At 41.6% G+C, this 19,915-nt stretch overlaps 1 protein-coding gene across 18 annotated transcripts in view; it reads left to right on the top strand.

Moving 5' to 3' along the window:
• Nucleotides 1-19,915, top strand: part of LOC106998958 (uncharacterized) — a 113,189-nt gene that overhangs the window by 59,401 nt on the left and 33,873 nt on the right. For 2 of the 18 annotated variants that reach the window (XM_078005267.1, XM_078005257.1), the window contains exon 4: nt 10,689-10,881. The exons of the other annotated variants lie outside the window; for them this stretch is intronic. The gene's annotated coding sequence lies outside the window, so the exon portion shown is untranslated. The remainder of the gene's footprint in view (nt 1-10,688; nt 10,882-19,915) is intronic. 18 annotated transcript variants of the gene reach the window in all.

Genomic DNA, 19,915 nt, shown 5'->3' with positions numbered 1-19,915 from the left:
TTTTATATAAATGTTATCATACAATATGTGACATTTTGTGCCTGGCTGCTTTCACTTATAATAATGGTTTGGAGGTCTATCCATGTTATAGATCAGTGCTTCATTTTTTGGGGGGTGAATAAAATTCCATTGTATGTCTATACCACAATTTGTTTATCCATTCTTCCACTGATGGACACCTGGGCTGTTCCTACCTTTTGGTTATTATAAATAGTGCTGGCATGAACATGCATGTACATGTACTTGTTTGAGGGCCTATTTACTGATTTGGGGTGTATAACCTAGGAATGGAATTGCAGCATCATAGGGTAATTCTGTTTAATTTTTTGAGGAACTGCCACACTGTTTCCACAGAGGTTGAACTATTTTACATTCCTGTCAGCAATGTATGAGGGTTCCAGTTTTTCCACATCCTTGCCAACCCTTGTTATTTTCCATTTTGAAAATTATGTCCATCTAGTGAGTGTGAAGTGGTACTGCATTGTGGTTTTATTTGCATTTCATTAACGACTAATGATGTTCAGCATCTTTTCATGAGCTTATTAATCATAGAATTTTGAACATTGCATCATATTTTGGATATACTTGGGAATATTTTGAATATATCAGGGAGGCTGGCTTTCAAAAAGAAATATTTGTGTTTCCCACATAATACAAGTAATCATTCCCTGATTTGTGTTTCTTAATTTAAGATTTTATATATTAACTTTTATTAAAGTGATTCCTATAAAACAATTATCTTTTTTGGAGACAAACTGGAGAGGATTATCTTTATTCTTATATGACACTCTTTATACAGTATTTTCACAGACCATTCCTGAATCTTCTGCAGTATCAAGCAACTGCTATTAAAGAACTCAGAAAAATGTTGCTATGGTGATACTATTTGTCCTTGTGAAACACAGCTATGTGAGCTGTTTTATGCTTAAAATCTTGCTTGGAGCTCTTTGTAAGATTTGTTGATTTGCTTTTTTAATGGAGATATATAGTACATTCTATTTTATTTTATTTAATTGATTTATTTTTTGAGACAGGGTCTCATTCTCTCACCCAGGCTAAAGTGCAATGGTGCGATCATGGCTCATTGAAGCCTCAACCTCCCATGCTCAAGCAATCCTCCCACCTCTGCCTCCTGAGTAGCTAGGACTAGAGGTACACACCACCATGCCCAGTTAATTTGTATATATTTTTTTGTAGAGACAGGGTCTCACTATGTTACCTATGCTGGTCTTGAACTCCTGGCTTAACCCATCCTCTTGCCCTGGCCTCCCAAAGTGCTGGGATTACAGGCATGAACCACTGCGCCCTAGCCCAACATATGGTACATTTTAAAATAAATATAACAACAGCCACCATAACTAACATTTATTAAACATTTATTTGGTACCAGACTCTCTACTAGGTGTTTTACATAGATTATCTCCTTTAATCCCAGAAGCATGTCAGCCCCTAAGGATAAATAGTATTTTTTCTGTGTCCCTTGTGGTATCCCGAGCATCTAAAAGAGTCCTGCCACAGAGCAAGTGTTCAATAAATGGTATTCGATGACTAAACAACCCTTTGAGGGTTGTTTTAGGTAGTTATTGTGATTATCTTCATTTCACAAATGAGGAAGCTGAGGCTAAGAAATGTAAAACAATTTTCCCAAGGTCTTACAGATAGGCAGTAGTGGAATCCAGATCAGAACTTAGGCAGTCTGCTCCAGAGTCTGTATCATATTGGCTTTAAGCCATAGATTTCAGAACAGCACTTTTACTTCTTCCTTGCAGTTACTACAGGGTGTCCAGCTATTTTGTGAAACAAAGAAGAAACAGATTCATTTTAGTTCAACAAATATTTATGGCCAATAGATAATGTGTGCTCAAATACTTGTTGGGTATAATGTTGAGAACTGGTAGTTAAGAGAACAAGATTATGTTATGGGGTCTGACACTAGCTGGATGACCTCATACAAATAATATGCTCTCTCTATGATTTGGACTGCTTAGTTATAAAATGGAAAAGTTGGACTAGATTATCTCAATGTGCTTCAGCAATAAAATATGGTAACATGAAGAAATAACACTGATAAGGCTCAGTGAACTTGCTTGCTAGGGGTAGGGGTAGTAGGGGTATCTTGGTTTATATATTTTAATTTTTAATCTCTAGGGAATGTAAAAAAGAGGAGAGGCAACAAAGTGGTCATTATATGATGGCAGTTGTAGAATATATCGTCTAGAAGAGAAAAAAAGCAATTATCTCAGTAACAAGGAAGCCTCAGTTCATCCTTAATTTCAAGAAATAAGATTTACTTCTATCCTGGCCCTTTCCTTTGAGAAGTATTATACCCTAAAATTACATAATATTTTATAGTTTTTCAATGCTTTCCTCTCATTTGTACCTACAACTATGCTGAGAGGTAGTTTGGGGAGGTTAGTGTTGGGAAAAGCCAAGGGCTTAGCTAAGGTTCCACAATTATCTAGTGATTCTCAGTCTTAGTTTTTTGATGCCCAGCCTGTCTTGTCTCCAAATTTGAAGAAAATATAAATTATTATTTTTAATGTTTTGATTTTTCTTTTAAATTCACTTGGTTAGAGAATATATATACCTAACAACAGTTTTCCCTTAGGTTTCCAGAAGAGGATATTGCCTAATAAAACATAATAATAGGGTAGAAAAACTTCCAAAACAATGCGTTAACTTTTCTTTTTTTTTTTCGAGACAGAGTCTCATTATGCTGCCCAGGCTGGAGTGCAGTAGCAGTGGCTATTCATGGGTATAATCACAGCATACTACAGCCTTGAACTCCCGGACTTAAGCAGTCCTCCTGCCTCCATGTCCTGAGTACTGGGACTACAGGCATGTGCCACCATGCCTGGCTCCTGTGTTAACTTTTTTAGAAAAAAAGATCTTAGGGATGAAACATACTTTTTTTTTTTTGAGAAGGAGTCTCACTTTGTCTCCCAGGCTGGAGTGCTGTGGCGCGATCTCGGCTCGCTGCAAGCTCCGCCTCCCGGGTTCACGCCATTCTCCTGCCTCAGCCTCCCGAGTAGCTGGGACTACAGGCGCCCGCCACCACGCACGGCTAATTTTTTGTATTTTTAGTAGAGACGGGGTTTCACCGTGTTAGACAGGATGGTCTCGATCTCCTGACCTCGTGATCCGCCCACCTCGGCCTCCCAAAGTGCTGGGATTACAGGCGTGAGCCACCGCGCCCGGCCGGATGAAACATACTTTTTAAGCCTCACTTGTTTTATACTTTAAATTGGGTTGAATGATTATATTTCTTACTCTTCCAAGTTTAACCAATAAATGCACATGTCTGATTTACACAAAGTGCTATGCTGGGTGCCTCAGAAATTAAAAGATGACCTTGCCTTCAATCCGCAAAAATTATGAAACATACAACTGACCACTGCATATGACAGAACATTATGAGTGCCTAAAGCTAAAGATAAAGTGTTATAGGAAATCAAGATGAAGAGAGTCCTTTCAGCAATAGTGGTTGAGAAAAGTTTCATGGAAGAGGAACCAAGTCTTGAAGGATGTAGATGTTAAGAGTGAAAGAGTGACAACAAGAGTGAAGTGAGAGAAGGAGAGTAAGAGAAAGATATTAATGGGTGGAGGGAATGAGTATGAGTACAGGCTCAGAAGGAAAAAATATTCAGGGTGTATTTGGGAAAGTTGTGAACAAGTTGTACTCCCTGAAAAATTGTTAGAAAGATCCTTCCAACAATTGGTTCATTGTATTGCCTATCATTGTTCTTTTTCCACTCCTACTCCAACCCAAATAAAACAAAAGAATAGACCATTAATTCCTTCATTTAACTAGCATTTATTGGGTACCTGCTCTGTCCCAGGTGCTTTGCTAGGGAGCGTAAGCTATAAAGGTCAACTAGCTTTGCCCTCAAAGGGCTCACAGTCTGGTGAGGAAGACCAACTCTTGGTTAGAAAAGGAGTTACATACAAAGTGCCCATTTTATTTGAAATGGGGCCACCTTGAAAAGAATGAGCTTGGCTGCATTGGGCTGATCGCCTGAACTCTGTTTTTAGCCCTTGGAGCAACTTCAGGATGTGTGGCATTCCAGGAGAACAGCTGCATACTATATTCTGAAAATGACTAAAGTAGCACCTCTGTTTTTTCCAGACCCGCAGCAATGACTCTCACTTGGAAGGAGAGCCAAACCCTAACCTGTCTCGTACTATTGGGCATGTTGTTCCACAGACTTTTAGAGGGGAAGTTTCAGATTTTCTTACCTTTGTCCCAAAGAAGGGAGATATGGAGGAAGGAAGGGCTAAACTATAGAGGCCTCTCATTTTTTAAAATAAAGTATAGAATTCTTTATTGGTATTTCTTAGTGCAGCAAGAGATAATAACGATAGATATTATTTATTAAGTGCTTTGTGCCAGGCACTGTGATGAGAGCGCTAACATAGAGCATCCAGTTTAACCCACCAGCAGTCCTACAAATTAGCTACTATTTTCATCACCTTTTACAAATAAGGAAACTGAAGCTTAAAAAGATTAACTTTCCCATGTCACATAACTAATGAGTGGATATGGTGGAAAGTGTAATTAATATTAGAATGTGTTTTATGTTTCATTATTTATAGAGGAAACTGAGGCCTAGAGAGAAGTGATTAGTCCATAGGTACAGAGAAAAATGATGTCAAAGCCAGCTTTAGAACCCATATCTCAATTTTATGACTCTTTAAATTTTTAAACCTTATTTATAATAGAAAATTTCAAATATATGTATATCTATATGTCTGTATATAACCTAGTTCCTATAATTACATATTCATGATCAATCTTATTTCCTCTGTACCCCTACTGTCTTGCCCCCTACCATATTATTTTGAAGCAAATAGCAAAATATTTTGTCTATAATATAATCAAAATATTTCTCTAAGAGATGGTTTTTGTGAAAAATATAACATAATCATACCTAAAAATTAGTAATAACTCCTAAATACCATCAATGATCTAGTCTGCGTTCAGATTTCCAGTTGTCTCCTAAATGTCACAGTTTTTTCTTGCAGTTTGCTTGCTTGAACCAGGATCCAAATAAGGTTCACACATTACAATAGATATATCTTTTAGTCTCTTTCAGTCTATAGCTTTCCCTCCAACATTTTTATATTCTTGTGATTGTTGAAAAAACCAGTTGTTTGTCCTGTAGAGTTTCCTGCAGTTTTGATTTTGTTGATTGTATCCCTGTGGTGTAGTTTAAGATGTTCTTCTCTTCTGTCTTCTGAATTTCCTATAAATTGATTATTGGATCTAGAGGCTTGATCAGATTCAGGTTTGATATTTTATTTTGAAAGACTACTTCATAGGTGATGTTGGGTTGTGTTTATCAGGAGGCACAAAGTGTCTGGTTATCTCTTCTTTTTGTGATTTTATAATAGCAATCATTGATTATTATTATTATTATTTGAAATAGGGTCTCTTTCGCTCAGGCTGGAGGGCAGTGGCACAATCTTGGCTCACCTGCAACCTCCGCCTCCTAGGTTTAAGTGATTGTCCTGCCTCAGCCTCCCACATAGCATGATTATAGGAACACACCACCATGCCTGTCTGATTTTTGTATTTTTAGTAGAGATGGGGTTTCACCATGTTGGCCAGGCTGGTCTTGAACTCCTGACCTCAAGTGATCCACCCACCTTGGCTTCCCAAAGTGCTAGGATTACAGGCATGAGCCACTGTTCCTGGCCTAGCAATCATTGATTTTTAATGCCTAGATATATTAATTTATTAGAGATTCCAAGGCCTTCCATTTACTGCCATGATGAAATATCAAGAATATAATTTACCCTTTCAACTTAACTAAAAAACCCAACATGATATATGAAACAATGGTTTTCAGACATTGGACAATAGGCATAATAGGACTGTGATTCTTGAAGAAAGGTAAGTAATGTCTGGCATCCAGTGAAAAATTACTGGACGTGCAAAGAAATGGGATAATATAACCCACAACAGATAACATTTAATTAATAGAAACAGAATTCAGAAATGATACATATCATAAAATTAGGAGACAAGGATATTAAAAAGCTGTGATAAAAATGCTTTACATGTTCAAGAAGTAGAGGAAAACACAAGCATAACAAGGAGGGAAATGGAAGATATACGAAAAACACCCAAGTCAAATTTCTAGAGATGAAAAATACAATGTTTGAAATGAGAAGTACATTGGATGAGATTAACAGCAGACTAGACACAGCTGAATAAAAAATTAGTACATTTGAAGGCATAACAATAGGAAGTACTCAAAGCACAGAGAAAAAAGATGAAAAAAATGAACAGGGTATCAGTGAGCTGTGGAACAATATCACATGGTCTAATATACATGTAACTCCAATTGGAGAAGGGCAGGGACACCAGAAAAGTATTTGAAGAAATAATGGCTGGGAAATTTTCAGGTGCCCGAACAGGACCTGGAAACCTCTTTTTTTTTTTTATTGTAATGAAAGACAGGATTGCTTCTCTGTCGATAAAGAGAACAGTTTCATCATGAGCAGGCGGAAAGCTATAATATAAACTAAACCTTTTAGACTACATAGTGACCTTCTGTGTTACGTGTGTGTTTCTTTCTCCTTAGGACCGTCTGGAAAATTTGTGATACTCGTCTTTTTATTTTACTTTTTTATCTATCCTCGAATCTCTTATTCACTCTTAAAAGTGATTCCCTTCCCTCACCACCATACCACCAAGTGCCCCTGGCTAACCTAAGGAAGTCCTGTACCTGTTTCCTGAGCTGCTTGCCTGGGCTCCAGGGTCCTTTCATTCATCCATGCATCCACCTCCAGCTTTTCCTAATGAAATTTTGACTCACTTTGGTCCTGCCTGTCAGCTCATCTTAAAGGCTAATTCTTGATAATTAATTCTGGAGATTTCTGATGGGTTAATGTATAACACTAATTGGTTAACATTCACATTTAAAAGGCCATCCAGAGGTTTGCTTTAATTCCTATTTATTTAAGGCCTAGCTCAAATACAATCTTATTTATTTAACGATCACTTCTCTAGTGGTACCGTGGGTCATATACTGTGCTAGAATGAGTAAGACCTAACTCTTGCCCTCTGGAGCCTCACATTCCTGAAAGACAGACTTACAAACAAATACAAGTTCATGTAAATACAGTAAAGGAGGTATGAACAAAGGTTCTGAGCACTCAGTGGGGGAATTGTTTGCAAGACCTAGGGCACTCAAGAAGAAAGACTTTTGTAATGGGCCTGCAGGAGAAATAGGAGTGGAACAGTCTGAGAATGTGAAGAGAATACTGGGCAAAGAAAACATCATCAAAGACACAGAGATAATGAAAAATGTCAGTTGCTATTTGCTACGTCTTTCCTATGGTTCATGCACAAAGCTTTGCATACATTCTCTCAATTGACTCTCACAAATACCTTTTTAAATAACTGTCTTTATGATATGTACTTTACAGATCTGCAAACTGAGGCTTTGTGGGGGGAAATTCCAAAAGTTACCCAAGGTTGTCTAATATGGCAGAAGTAGGATTGGAACCAAGATCTGTCTGATTGCAAAACATATACTCTTAATCCTTAACTTACTAAAGAAAACTCGTGTTCAGAATATGGTAGGGTGAGGGCAAGGTAGTAGTAGGAGAGAAGGCAGGGAAGGTTTGTAGAGGGCAGACTTCCGAAGGGTTTTATATGTTATACATCCATGAAATAGCTTTTTTTAAAATCCACTTTTGTCCCCTAACTCCCAAACCAGAAGGAATCTTATTTTTTTTTCTTAACCCCCAAGCACTTAATGTTTATATCTCACATCCATTTATAACTTTTTTTCCCCCCATTTCCCCATTTGCCATTAGGCAACACAGTTTTAATCAAAGGAATTATTTCTTTTTTGAAAAATTGTATAAACCAGGCATGGTGATGTATGCCTGTACTTCCACCCACTCCGGAGATCGAGGTGGGAGGATCACTTGAGCCCAGGAGTTTGAGGCTGCAGTGAGCTATTATTGAGCCACTGCACTCCAGCCTGGGTGAACAGAGTGAGACTCTATCTCTTAAAAAAGATAACAAAAGAAAAAAATAATAAAAATTATATATATTTAAATTATACAACTTGATTTGATATACATATTGTGAAATAATCACCACAATCAGGGTAATTAACCAATCCATCATAGTTACCTTTTGTGTGTGTGTGAGAATACCTTTTGTGTGAGAATACTTAGGATCAACAACAAATTTTAAGTATATAGTGTAACATTGTTACTAATAGTCACCATGCCATACATTAACTCTCCAGAATTTATTCATCTTGCATAACTGAAACTTTCTACCTTTTGACCAACATGTTCTCATATCCTCTTTCCCTCAGTCCGTGGTAAATTCTATGAATTAACTATTTTAGATTCCACATATAAGTGACATCATACAGTATTTATTGTCAGGCCTCTAAGCCCAAGCTAAGCCATCATATCCCTTGTGACCTGCACATATACATCCAGATGGCCTGAAGCAACTGAAGATCCACAAAAGAAGTGAAAATAGCCTTAAATGATGACCATCCACCACTGTGATTTGTTTCTGCCCCACCCTAACTGATCAATGTACTTTGTAATCTCCCCCACCCTTAAGAAGGTTCTTTGTAATTCTCCCCACCCTTGAGAATGTACTTTGAGATCCACCCCCTGCCCGCAAAACATTGCTCCTAACTCCACTGCCTATCCCAAAACCTATAAGAACTAATGATAATCCCAGTACCCTTCGCTGACTCTTTTTTTGGACTCAGCCCGCCTGCACCCAGGTGAAATAAACAGCCTGTTGCTTACACAAAGCCTATTTGGTGGTCTCTTCACATGGATGCAAGTGAAATTTTAGTGCCGTGTCTTGGATCTGGGGACCTCCCTTGGGAGATCAATCCCCTGTCCTCCTGCTCTTTGCTCCGTGAGAAAGATCCACCTACATATCTGGTCCTCAGACCGACCAGCCCAAGGAACATCTCACTAATTTTAAATCCAGTAAGTGGCCTTTTTTTACTCTCTTCTCCAACCTCTCTCACTATCCCTCAACCTGTTTCTCTTTTCAGTCTTGGCGCCACACTTCAATCTCTCCCTTAATTTCAGTTCCTTTCCTTTTCTGGTAGAGACAAAGGAGACGCGTTTTATCCGTGGACCCAAAATTCTGGCGCTGGTCACGGACTTGGGAAGACAGTCTTCCTTTGGTGTTTAATCATGCGGGGATGCCTGCCTGATTATTCACGCACATTTCAGAGGTGTCTGACCACGCGGGGATGCCTGCCTTGGTCCTTCACCCTTAGCGGCAAGTATGGATTTTCTGGGGGGCAAAACCCCCCCAACCCCTTCTCTCTGTGTCTCTACCCCTTCCCTGCTTCTCTGGGGGGGCAAGAACCCCCCCCCCGACCCCTTCTCTCCAGGTCTCTATCCCTTCTCCGCTTTTCTGGGGGGCAAGAACCCCCTGACCCCTTCTTTCTGTGTCTCTAGCCCTTCTCCGCTTTTCTGGAGGGCAAGAACCCCCTAAGCTCTTCTCTCTCTGTCTCTACTCTCTCTTTTCTCTGGGCTTGCCTCCTTCACTATGGGCAACCTTCCGTTCCTCCCTCTTCTCCCTTAGCCTGTGTTCTCAAAAACTTAAAACCTCTTCAACTCACACCTGACCTAAAACCTGAATGCCTTATTTTCTTCTGCAACTCTGCTTGGCCCCAATACAAACTTGACAATTGGCTCTAAATGGCCAGAAAACAGCACTTTCGGTTCCTCTATCCTACAAGACCTACATAATTTTTGTAGTAAAATGGGCAAATGGTCTGAGGTGCATTACATCCAGGCATTTTTCACACTTCGTTCCCTCCCTAGTCTCTGCTCCCAATGCGATTCCTCCCAAATCCTCCTCCTTTCCCTCCTGCCTGTCCCTTCAGTCCCAACCCCAAGCGTCTCTGAGTCTTTTGAATCTTCCTTTTCTGTGGACCCATCTGACCTCTCCCCTCCTCCCCAGGTTGCTCCTCGCCAGGCTGAGCTAGGTCCCAATTTTTCCTCAGCCTCTGCTCCCCTACCCTATAATCCTTTTATCACCTCCCCTCCTCACACCCGGTCCAGCTTACAGTTTCATTCCGTGACTAGCCCTCCCCCACCTACCCAGCTATTTCCTCTTAAGAAGGTGGCTGGAGCTAAAGGCATAGTCAAGGTTAATGCTCCTTTTTCTTTGTCCAACATCTCCCAAATCAGTTAGTGTTTAGGCTCTTTTTCATCAAATATAAAAACCCAGCCCAGTTCATAGCCCATTTGGCAGCAACCCTGAGATGCTTTACAGCCCTAGACCCTGAAAGGTCACAAGGCTGTCTTATCCTCAATTTGCATTTTATTACCCAATCTGCTCCCGACATTAAATAAAGCTCCAAAAATTGAATTCTGGCCCTCAAACCCCACAACAGGACTTAATTAACCTCGCCTTCAAGGTGTACACTAATAGAATAGAGGCAGTCAAGTAGCAATGTATTTCTGAGTTGCAATTCCTTGCCTCCACTGTGAGACAGAACTCAGCCACATCTCCAGCACACAAGAACTCCAAATGCCTGAACTGCAGCTGCCAGGGGTTCCTCCAGAACCTCCTCCCCCAGGAGCTTGCTACAGGTGCCGGAAATTTGGCCACTGGGCCAAGGAATGCCTGCAGCCCGGGATTCCTCCTAAGCCGTGTCCCATCTGTGCAGGACCCCACTAAAAATTGGACTGTTCAACTCACCTGGCAACCACTCCCAGAGCCCCTGGAACTCCGGCCCAGGGCTCTCTGACTGACTCCTTCCCAGATCTTCTTGGCTTAGCAGCTGAAGACTGACACTGCCCGATCATCTTGGAAGCCTCTTGGACCATCACAGATGCTTTGGGTAACTCTTACAGTGGAAGGTAAGTCCGTCCCCTTCTTAATCAATACAGAGGCTACCCACTCCACATTACCTTCTTTTCAAGGGCCTGTTTCCTTTGCCTCCATAACTGTTGTGGGTGTTGATGGCCAGGCTTCTAAACCCCTTAAAACTCCCCAAGTCTGGTGGCAACTTGGACAATACTCTTCTAAGCACTCCTTTTTAGTTATCTCCACCTGCCCAGTTCCCTTATTAGGTCCAGGCATTTTAACTAAATTATTTGCTTCCCTGACTATTCCTGGGCTACAACCACACCTCATTGCCACCTTTTTCCCCAGTTGAAAGCCTCCTTCACATCCTCCCTTTGTATCTCCCCACCTTAAACCACCAGTATAGGACGCCTCTACTCCCTCCTTGGCGACCGATCATGCACCCCTTACTATCCCATTAAAACCTAATCACCCTTACCCCGCTCAACGCCAATATCCCATCCCGCAGCACGCTTTAAAAGGATTAAAGCCTGTTTTCACTCGCCTGTTACAGCATGGCCTTTTAAAGCCTATAAAGTCTCCTTACAGTTCCCCCATCTTACCTGTCCAAAAACCGGACAAGCCTTACAGGTTAGTTCAGGATCTGCACCTTATCAACCAAATTGTCTTGCCTATCCACCCCGTGGTGCCAAATGCATATTCTCTCCTATCCCTAGTACCTCCCTCCATAACCCATTATTCTGTTCTGGATCTCAAACATGCTTTCTTTACTATTCCTTTGTACCCTTCATCCCGGCCTCTCTTTGCTTTCACTTGGATTGACCCTGACACCCATCAGGCTGAGCAAATTACCTGGGCTGTACTACCGCAAGGCTTCGTGGACAGCCCCCATTACTTCAGTCAAGCCCAAATTTCTTCCTCATCTGTTACCTGTCTCGGCATAATTCTTTATGAAAACACACGTGCTCTCCCTGCCGATTGTGTCCAGCTAATCTCCCAAACCTGAACCCCTTCTACAAAACAACTACTCCTTTCCTTCCTAGGTGTGGTTAGGTACTTCCACCTTTGGAACCTGACTAAACCATTATGTAAACTCACAAACACAAACCTAGCTGACCCCATAGATCCTAAATCCTTTTGCCACTCCTCTTTCTGCTCCTTAAAAACAGCCCTAGAGGCTGCCCCCACACTGGCTTTCCCTAAAAAGGAAAAGCCAGTGTGTTTCATTACACACAGCCAAAGTACAGGGCTGTGCAGTCAAAATTCTTACACAAGAGCCGGGACTACGTCCTGTAGCCTTTCTGTCCAAACAACTTAACCTTACTGTTTTAGGCTAGCCCCCCACATTATTCCTGATACCACACCTGAGCCTCATGACTGTATCTCTCTAATCCACCTGGCATTCACTCAATTTCCCTGTATTTCCTTCTTTCCTGTTCCTCACCCTGATCATACTTGGTTTATTGATGGCAGTTCCACCAGGCCTAACTGCCACACACCAGCAAAGGCAGTCTATGCTATAGTATCTTCCACATCTATCATTGAGGCTACCACTCTGCCGCCCTCCACTACCTCTCAGCAAGCTGAACTCATTGCCTCGGGCCCTCACTCTTGCAAAGGGACTACGCATCAATAAAATTAAATATTTATACTGACTCTAAATATGCCTTCCATATCCTGCACCACCATGCTGTTATATGGGCAGAAAGAGGTTTTCTCACCATGCAAGGGTCCTCCATCATTAATGCCTCTTTAATAAAAACTATTCTCAAGGCCGCTTTACTTCCAAAGGAAGCTGGAGTCATTCACTGCAAGGGCCATTAAAAGGCATCAGATCCCACTGCTCAAGGCAACACTTATGCTGATAAGGTAGCTAAAAAAGCAGCTAGCTTCCAGCTTCTATCCCTCATGGCAGTTTTTCTCCTTCTCATCTGGTCACTCCCATTTACTCCCCCACTGAAACTTCCACCTATCAATCTCTTCCCACACAAGGCAAATGGTTCTTAGACCAAGAAAAATATCTCCTTCCAGCCTCACAGGCCCATTCTATTCTGTCGTCATTTCATAATCTCTTCCATGTAGGTTACAAGCTGCTAGCCTGCCTCTTAGAACCTCTCATTTCCTTTCCATTGTGGAAATCTGTCCTCAAGGAAATCACTTCTCAGTTGTTCCATCTGCTATTCTACTACTACTCAGGAATTGTTCAGGCCCCCTCCCTTCCCTACACATCAAGCTTGGGGATTTGCCCCTGCCCAGGACTGACAAATTGACTTTACTCACATGCCCTGAGTCAGGAAACTAAAATACCTCTTGGTCTGGGTAGACACTTTCACTGGATAGGTAGAGACCTTTCCCACAGGGTCTGAGAAGGCCACTGCGGCCATTTCTTCCCTTTTGTCAGATGTAATTCCTCGGTTTGGCCTTCCCACCTCTATGCAGTCTGATAACGGACTGGCCTTTATTAGTCAAATCACCCAAGCAGTTTCTCAGGCTCTTGGTATTTAGTGACTCCTGGATGTAAATCGCCACCCTTAAGTCTCTCTTGAAGTGGATCTTCAGTGGCAAGGTACCCTCCAATACTTTCACCCTGATGAAGTCCTATTCTTTACTTTTATACTCACTCTTATTCTGGTTCCCGTTCTTATGCCACCCTCTACCTCTCCCCAGCTATCTCCACCACACTATCAATCTCACTCTCTCCTAGCCATTTCTAATCCTTCTTTAACAAACAGTTGCTGGCTTTGCATTTCTCTTTCCTCCAAAATTGCCGAGGCCTCGACTTACTCACTGCTAAAAAAAGAGGACTCTGTATATTTTTAAATGGAGAGTGTTGTTCTTACCTTAATCAATCTGGCCTGGTATATGACAACATAAACTCAAGGATGGAGCCCAAAAACTCACCAACCAAGCAAACAATAATGTTGAACATTATTGAACCCCCTTGGACACTCTCTAATTGGATGTCCTGGGTACTCCCAATTCTTAGTCCTTTAATACCTATTTTTCTCCTTCTTTTATTTGAATCTTGTGTCTTTCATTTAGTTTCTCAATTCATACAAAACCTCATCAAGGCCATCACCAATAATTCTATACAACAAATGCTCCTTCTAACAACCCCACAATATCACCCCTTACCACAAAGTCTTTTTTCAGCTTAATGTCTCCCACTCTAGGTTCGCATGTCGCCCCTGATCCTGCTTGAAGCAGCCCTGAGAAACATCACCCATTATCTCTCCATACCACCCCTAAAAATTTTTGCTGCCCTAACACTTTACCATTATTATTATTTTTATTAATATAAGAAGATAGGAATGTCAGGCCTCTAAGCCGAAGCTAAGCCATCATATCCCTTGTGACCTGCATGTATACATCCAGATGGCCTGAAGCAACTGAAGATCCACAAAAGAAGTGAAAATAGCCTTAAATGATGACATTCCACCATTGTGATTTGTTTCTGCCCCACCCTAACTGATCAATGTATTTTGTAATCTCCCCCACCCTTAAGAAGGTTCTTTGTAATTCTCCCTACCCTTGAGAATGTACTTTGAGATCCACCCCCTGCCCGCAAAACATTGCTCCTAACTCCACTGCCTATCCCAAAACCTATAAGAACTAATGATAATCCCAGTACCCTTTGCTGACTCTCTTTTCGGACTCAGCCCGCCTGTACCCAGGTGAAATAAACAGCCTTGTTGCTCACACAAAGCCTGTTTGGTGGTCTCTTCACACAGACGCGAATGAAATTTATCTTTCTATGTTTGGCCTATTTCATAATGTTCTCCAGGTTCATTCATATTGTCACAAATGGCAGGATTTTATTCTTTTTAAAGGCTGAATAATATTCCATTGTACATGTATACCACATATTCTTTATCCATTCATCTGTCAATGGACATGCAAGTCATATCCATATCTTGGTCCTTGTGAATAATGCTGCAGTGAACACAGGAATGCAGGTATCTCTTCAAGATCCTGATTTCACAAAGGAATTATTTCTTATTTGTCACCTTTATCCCATACAATACTCCACTCATTTAGTGAATGTGCTCTACTCACAAGGAAGGAAGGAAGGAGGGAGGGAGGGAAAGAGGGAAAGAGAGAGGCAGTGAGGGAGGGAGGGAGAGAGGGAGATCTGTGGGTTGTAGAAAGTTTAGGCACTTGGGCTTTGCATTTCTTTTATTTATTTATTTTTGAGACAGGGTCTCACTGTTGCCCAGGCTGAGTGCAATGGTGCGATCACAGCTCACTGCATCCTTGACCTACTGGGCTCAAGTGATCCTCCCCACTCTCAGCCTCCCCCATAGCTGGGACTATAGATGCATGTCACCCACCTGGCTAATTTTCTCTATTTTGTAGAAACGGAATCTCACTCTTTGGCCCAGGCAGGTCTTGAACTCTTAACTCAAGCAATCCTTCCACCTCGGCCTCCCAAAATGCTAGGATTACAGGTGTGAGCCACAGTGCCCAGCTGCAATTCTTTAAGAAGTTGTGGTTGCCTTGGAGAAATTGGAAACTCTCAGATTCTTAGGCTATCCCTATGTACTAGTTGGTAAGTCATAACTCCAGCATTGCCTACTGGGTTTCAGTGTGCATGACATCCATATGGGACAAGCCACCTGAGCTTTCTGCCAAAACTTACAGGAAAATCTGGGCTGAGCCACAAATATTATGAGCTCTAACCCAGGGACATAGCAGCTCTCCCTGTAGTTTTTGCTGATTTCTAGATGTTGTGGCTCCCTTGTCTGGGATCCGTTTGGTGTTTAGCACTTAGCCATAAATCAGCCTTGTGTCCTATGGGTAGGCTAGGGCTGGAAAGTAGAGGGAGGGAGAGCAGCTGGAGAGACCTAGAGATGTTAACTGAGAATGTGCAAACCGAGAAGGAAGACAGGAACCGAGGCTATCTACGTACCTTTTTCTAGAGACAAGTCGACTATGTAGACCTTTTTCTAAGCGGCCTGGTTGTGGCCTGTGGCCAATTAGTTGTGTCTGCAGAAGAAATTGAGCCTTTTCTCTTCTTAAGCCTCCTTCCTTCAAATTCCTAGACCTGGAGCATACCTAAACCTCAGTTTTACCCGTTTCCCTACACAGCAGAGAATGAATCACCTGATTTAGAATCAGGGAATGTGGGTTCAGGTACTGTCAGCTACTCACTGTGTGACCTTAGGCAAGTCACATAGTCTCTCTGAGCTTTGGCTTTTCCAACAGAGTTGGAGTTATGCCTCCAGTCCTGCCACCCCGCCCCCTCTGCCCCCTCCCCCCGCACACCTCCCCCTTCCCCTCCCATAGTTGTTGGAAGAATGAAATGAGATAATAGGGTTAAAAGTGTTTTGTGAATGGTCAAGCTCTGTGCAGTTAATTGTAAGGGGGGAGGAGGAGGTTGTGGTTTCTTGAGGGGGATTTGGGTTGCATGACCCTATTGAGTAAGCCCTTCTTTCTGTGATGCCTAAAGTGCCACCAGGTGGCAGCAGGATCCTATCTTTGCTCGTCTTTAGTGGAGGATAAATCTTGGAGAAGATAGGAAAGGCCTTTGGATGCTGCTTTGCTCTATCCTGCAAAGGTTATGTGGATTTATTTCTTTACCACTGTCTACATTTCTCACTCCACCAAATCCCTCTGGTTAATAATAAATACTTCCCCAAAGGACTCCCCCATCTCTTTTTTTTTTTTGAGACGAAGTCTCGCTCTGTTGCCCAGGCTGGAGTGCAGTGGCACAGTAGCGAGATCTTGGCTCACTGCAAGCTCCGCCTCCCAGGTTCACGCCGTTGTCTTGCCTCAGCCTCCCGAGTAGCTGGGACTACAGGCGCCTGCCAACACGCCCGGCTAATTTTTTGTATTTTTAGTAGAGACGGGGTTTCACCATGTTAGCCAGGATGGTCTCGATCTCCTGACCTCTTAATCTGCCTGCCTCAGCCCCCCCAAGTGCTGGGATTACAGCCGTGAACCACCACACCCAGTCAGGAGCCCCATTTTTTAAACTAGAATCTCGGGACACTTTCTCCACTTTTGAAGAGGCACAAGAAGGGACATAATTTGTGCAATATTAAACAATTAGTTCATTTGAGAAATAAGACTTCAGTTTAGGTTTCTTCCTACGGGTGCAGTCCTTTTGAAAATGTATTTTCAAGATGTTTTGAGAGGCTTGAAGCGGCTTTGTTTCTTTCAGTGGAGGGGATTTTGAGGGCCTTCTGAGACAGAGGGAAATAGGAAACCTGTCTGTAGCATTCATCTGAAAATCTTTTGAAGTGTTGCCTTGATTAAGAAACTGATTGGGGTACCTTATTAGGAACCACCAAGTATCTGAAAGGCATGTACGCTAGATGGAGTGCAACAGACACCTCAGGAGAGAGAATCCATGGTACATTGTGTTAAGGGTTGCATTTCAGAATATGGAGTTTTGCATCAGACTTGCCTTCCTGATTATATTCTCCTCAGAGGCAAATGTTCAAACGAGACTATTGTCAGTACATACTGGCTTATGGCAAAGGAAGGTAAGAATGAGGGAAGCCAGCCTTAACTATTTGGTGTTGATAATCCACATAAGGTGGCAGAGTAACAGAAATAAAAGCATATGGACTTGAGAGTCCAACAGATGCTGGTTCAAAGCCTGCCCCAGTTACTTACTTTTACAGGTAATTTTCATAGGTTCCAGTTTTCTTATAAAATGGTAGTAATAAGACCTACCTTGTTAGCTGTGTAAGCTTTGACAAGCTATTTAGCCTCTGTGTAACTCAGTTATGTCTGTATAATGAGGGTAATAATCAAATGAAAAGTCCTACTTCATGACTATGCATGAATAAGCACTTGGTAAACATTAGCTGTTATTTTTGGTGTTATTATTATCATCACCATAGAGGGTTGTTAAGAGGATTAAATGAGACAGTGTATGTAAAGGTTTTAAAGAGAGTAGACACTCAATAAAGTGGTATTTATTTATATGTAACTAATAACCACAGTGATGTAGATAGTATTCACCATAAATGAACCTGCTTATGATGTAAGTACGAGAGTATTATTTTGTCTTTTGTTTTATGTTCATTCTTACTCCATTATTTGAGGATATTCTTGGCTTTTTAAAATAGGATCTATCTTTTTTTTTGTAATCTAAAGGCAATAATAATGATTAACATTTATTGACCCCTTTTTATATGCCAGACCGTGTGCTTTATGTATATTGTCTTAGGAAAATTTAGTAACTTGTTTAAGTCCATACATCTACCAAATGATAGAACTGGGAGTTGAACCCAGACAGTGTGATTCTAGAGTCTGTTTTCTTTTATACTATCCTGCCTACTTAACAAAACATTTGGACTAAGAGGATCCCATATTTTAGCAATAGAATTGTATCTTGCAGCTGAAAAATATTTAAGAATTAATCATAAAATTTGTAATACATATGAGGTGTAATAAAAATGTTCATTACCAATGATCTGGCAGATCCACTTTTGGATATCTAACCTCAGGAAATAATCCAAAATACAGTCACAGTTTTATGGATAAAGGTGTTCATCACAGTGTTATTTATATTATAATTTGGAAACGTTTTAAGGTATTCTAAACATCTGACCAAGGAATGGTTAGTAAAAGATGGTATATCTACTTGATGAATTATTATGGAGGTCTTAATAATTGTAAATGGTGATACTGTTTACAACTTTGTAAGAAAACAGATACTGTATGTATGTGAAGTCATGAGAAGATAAGTAATAGATGTTTTATTTTTCTTTCTTGTATGTTAATCTTTTATTTCCTTATTCCAGCAAGATGAATAGATCAAAGGGATTCTCAGTCCTTTTATACATTAGGAGTTGGGGAATTTGGATAATTTTTGTTTTTTTGAGACAGAGTCTCGCTCTGTTGCCCAGGCTGGAGTGCAATGGCGCGATCTCAGCTCACTGCAAGCTCCACCTCCCAGGTTCACGCCATTCTCCTGCCTCAGCCTCCCGAGTAGCTGGGACTAGAGGCACCCGCCACTGCGCCCGGCTAAGTTTTTGTATTTTTAGTAGAGACGGGGTTTCACCGTAGTCTCGATCTCCTGACCTCATGATCCGCCCGCCTTGGCCTCCCAGAGTGCTGGGATTACGGATGTGAGCCACCGCACCGGGCCCGAATTTGGGTAATTTTTAAAGGTTGAATCTTCTGTCACCAATAAGAAGTCTCAGGGAATCTTTTCTTTACTCAGCAAGTAGATTTGGCCTGTTAGTGTACACTTAGGGAGAGTCAAAAGATATAAAGTCCTGAATCTAGTGAGATGCTCACAGTTTTGTTAGCAACAAGTTTGTGGCCAGGAAGCAGAGTGGTATATGTAGAATTAGAGAAGGGCTGGGCAACAGGAATAGACTTTGTATACATGCACTGAGGGGACCCAAGGACTGGAGGGACAGTGTGGCAGAGCTGAAACACAGAGGGGTTAAGTGGCATGCTTAGGGCAGCACAGTGAGACCATGGGAAGAGTTGGGATGAGAGTCCTTGGACTCCTGGCTTCCAGAGACATTGATAGTCCCCATCTCTCCAACGCCAGTGGCAGTTTTGTTGTAGTTCTAAATGTATGAGTAAGTGGATGCTCCTCGTGGCCTCTCAGAAGGATGCGTAAGCATATGAACTGTTTCCCACTAGTTGTTCTATAGAAGAATTGAGGAACCTTCACATAATACCGTAGATCAAGTTTCCACTCAGTTATTGACTTAGAAATCATATCTCAGACTCATTCCACGAAGCTAGAAGCCCAGCATTTTCATTAGGCTCTAAAATCAGATTTAACATCTGCTAGTGAAAGCTCCTGGCTGAAGCTCTTCCGGGAACAACTCGGAAATCCTGGTTTCATACGTCTCTCAATTCCTTTTAATCAGAGACAGGGTATTTTTTGAAGCCATATGGGTGAGGAGGGGCTTTATCTGAAAATGTCCATGAAATGCTCCAAGGTTATGGCAGGCGTGATTAGCTTATATATGTCTTTCTAAGAGTCCGTGAGGTGAATGCTGAAGTTCCTCATCAGTTTGGGAAGGCTGAAAGCCTGTTTATTCTGTGTAATAAGATGATTGCATGCCATTTGGATACCCATTCCTCTGGAAGATCCTCACCTGAAGAGAC

Source organism: Macaca mulatta, chromosome 6 (assembly GCF_049350105.2).
Source record: "Macaca mulatta isolate MMU2019108-1 chromosome 6, T2T-MMU8v2.0, whole genome shotgun sequence".
Taxonomy (NCBI): Eukaryota; Metazoa; Chordata; class Mammalia; order Primates; family Cercopithecidae; genus Macaca; species Macaca mulatta.
Note: the sequence above shows the minus strand (reverse complement) of the source record. Positions and strands in the feature narration are given on the sequence as shown.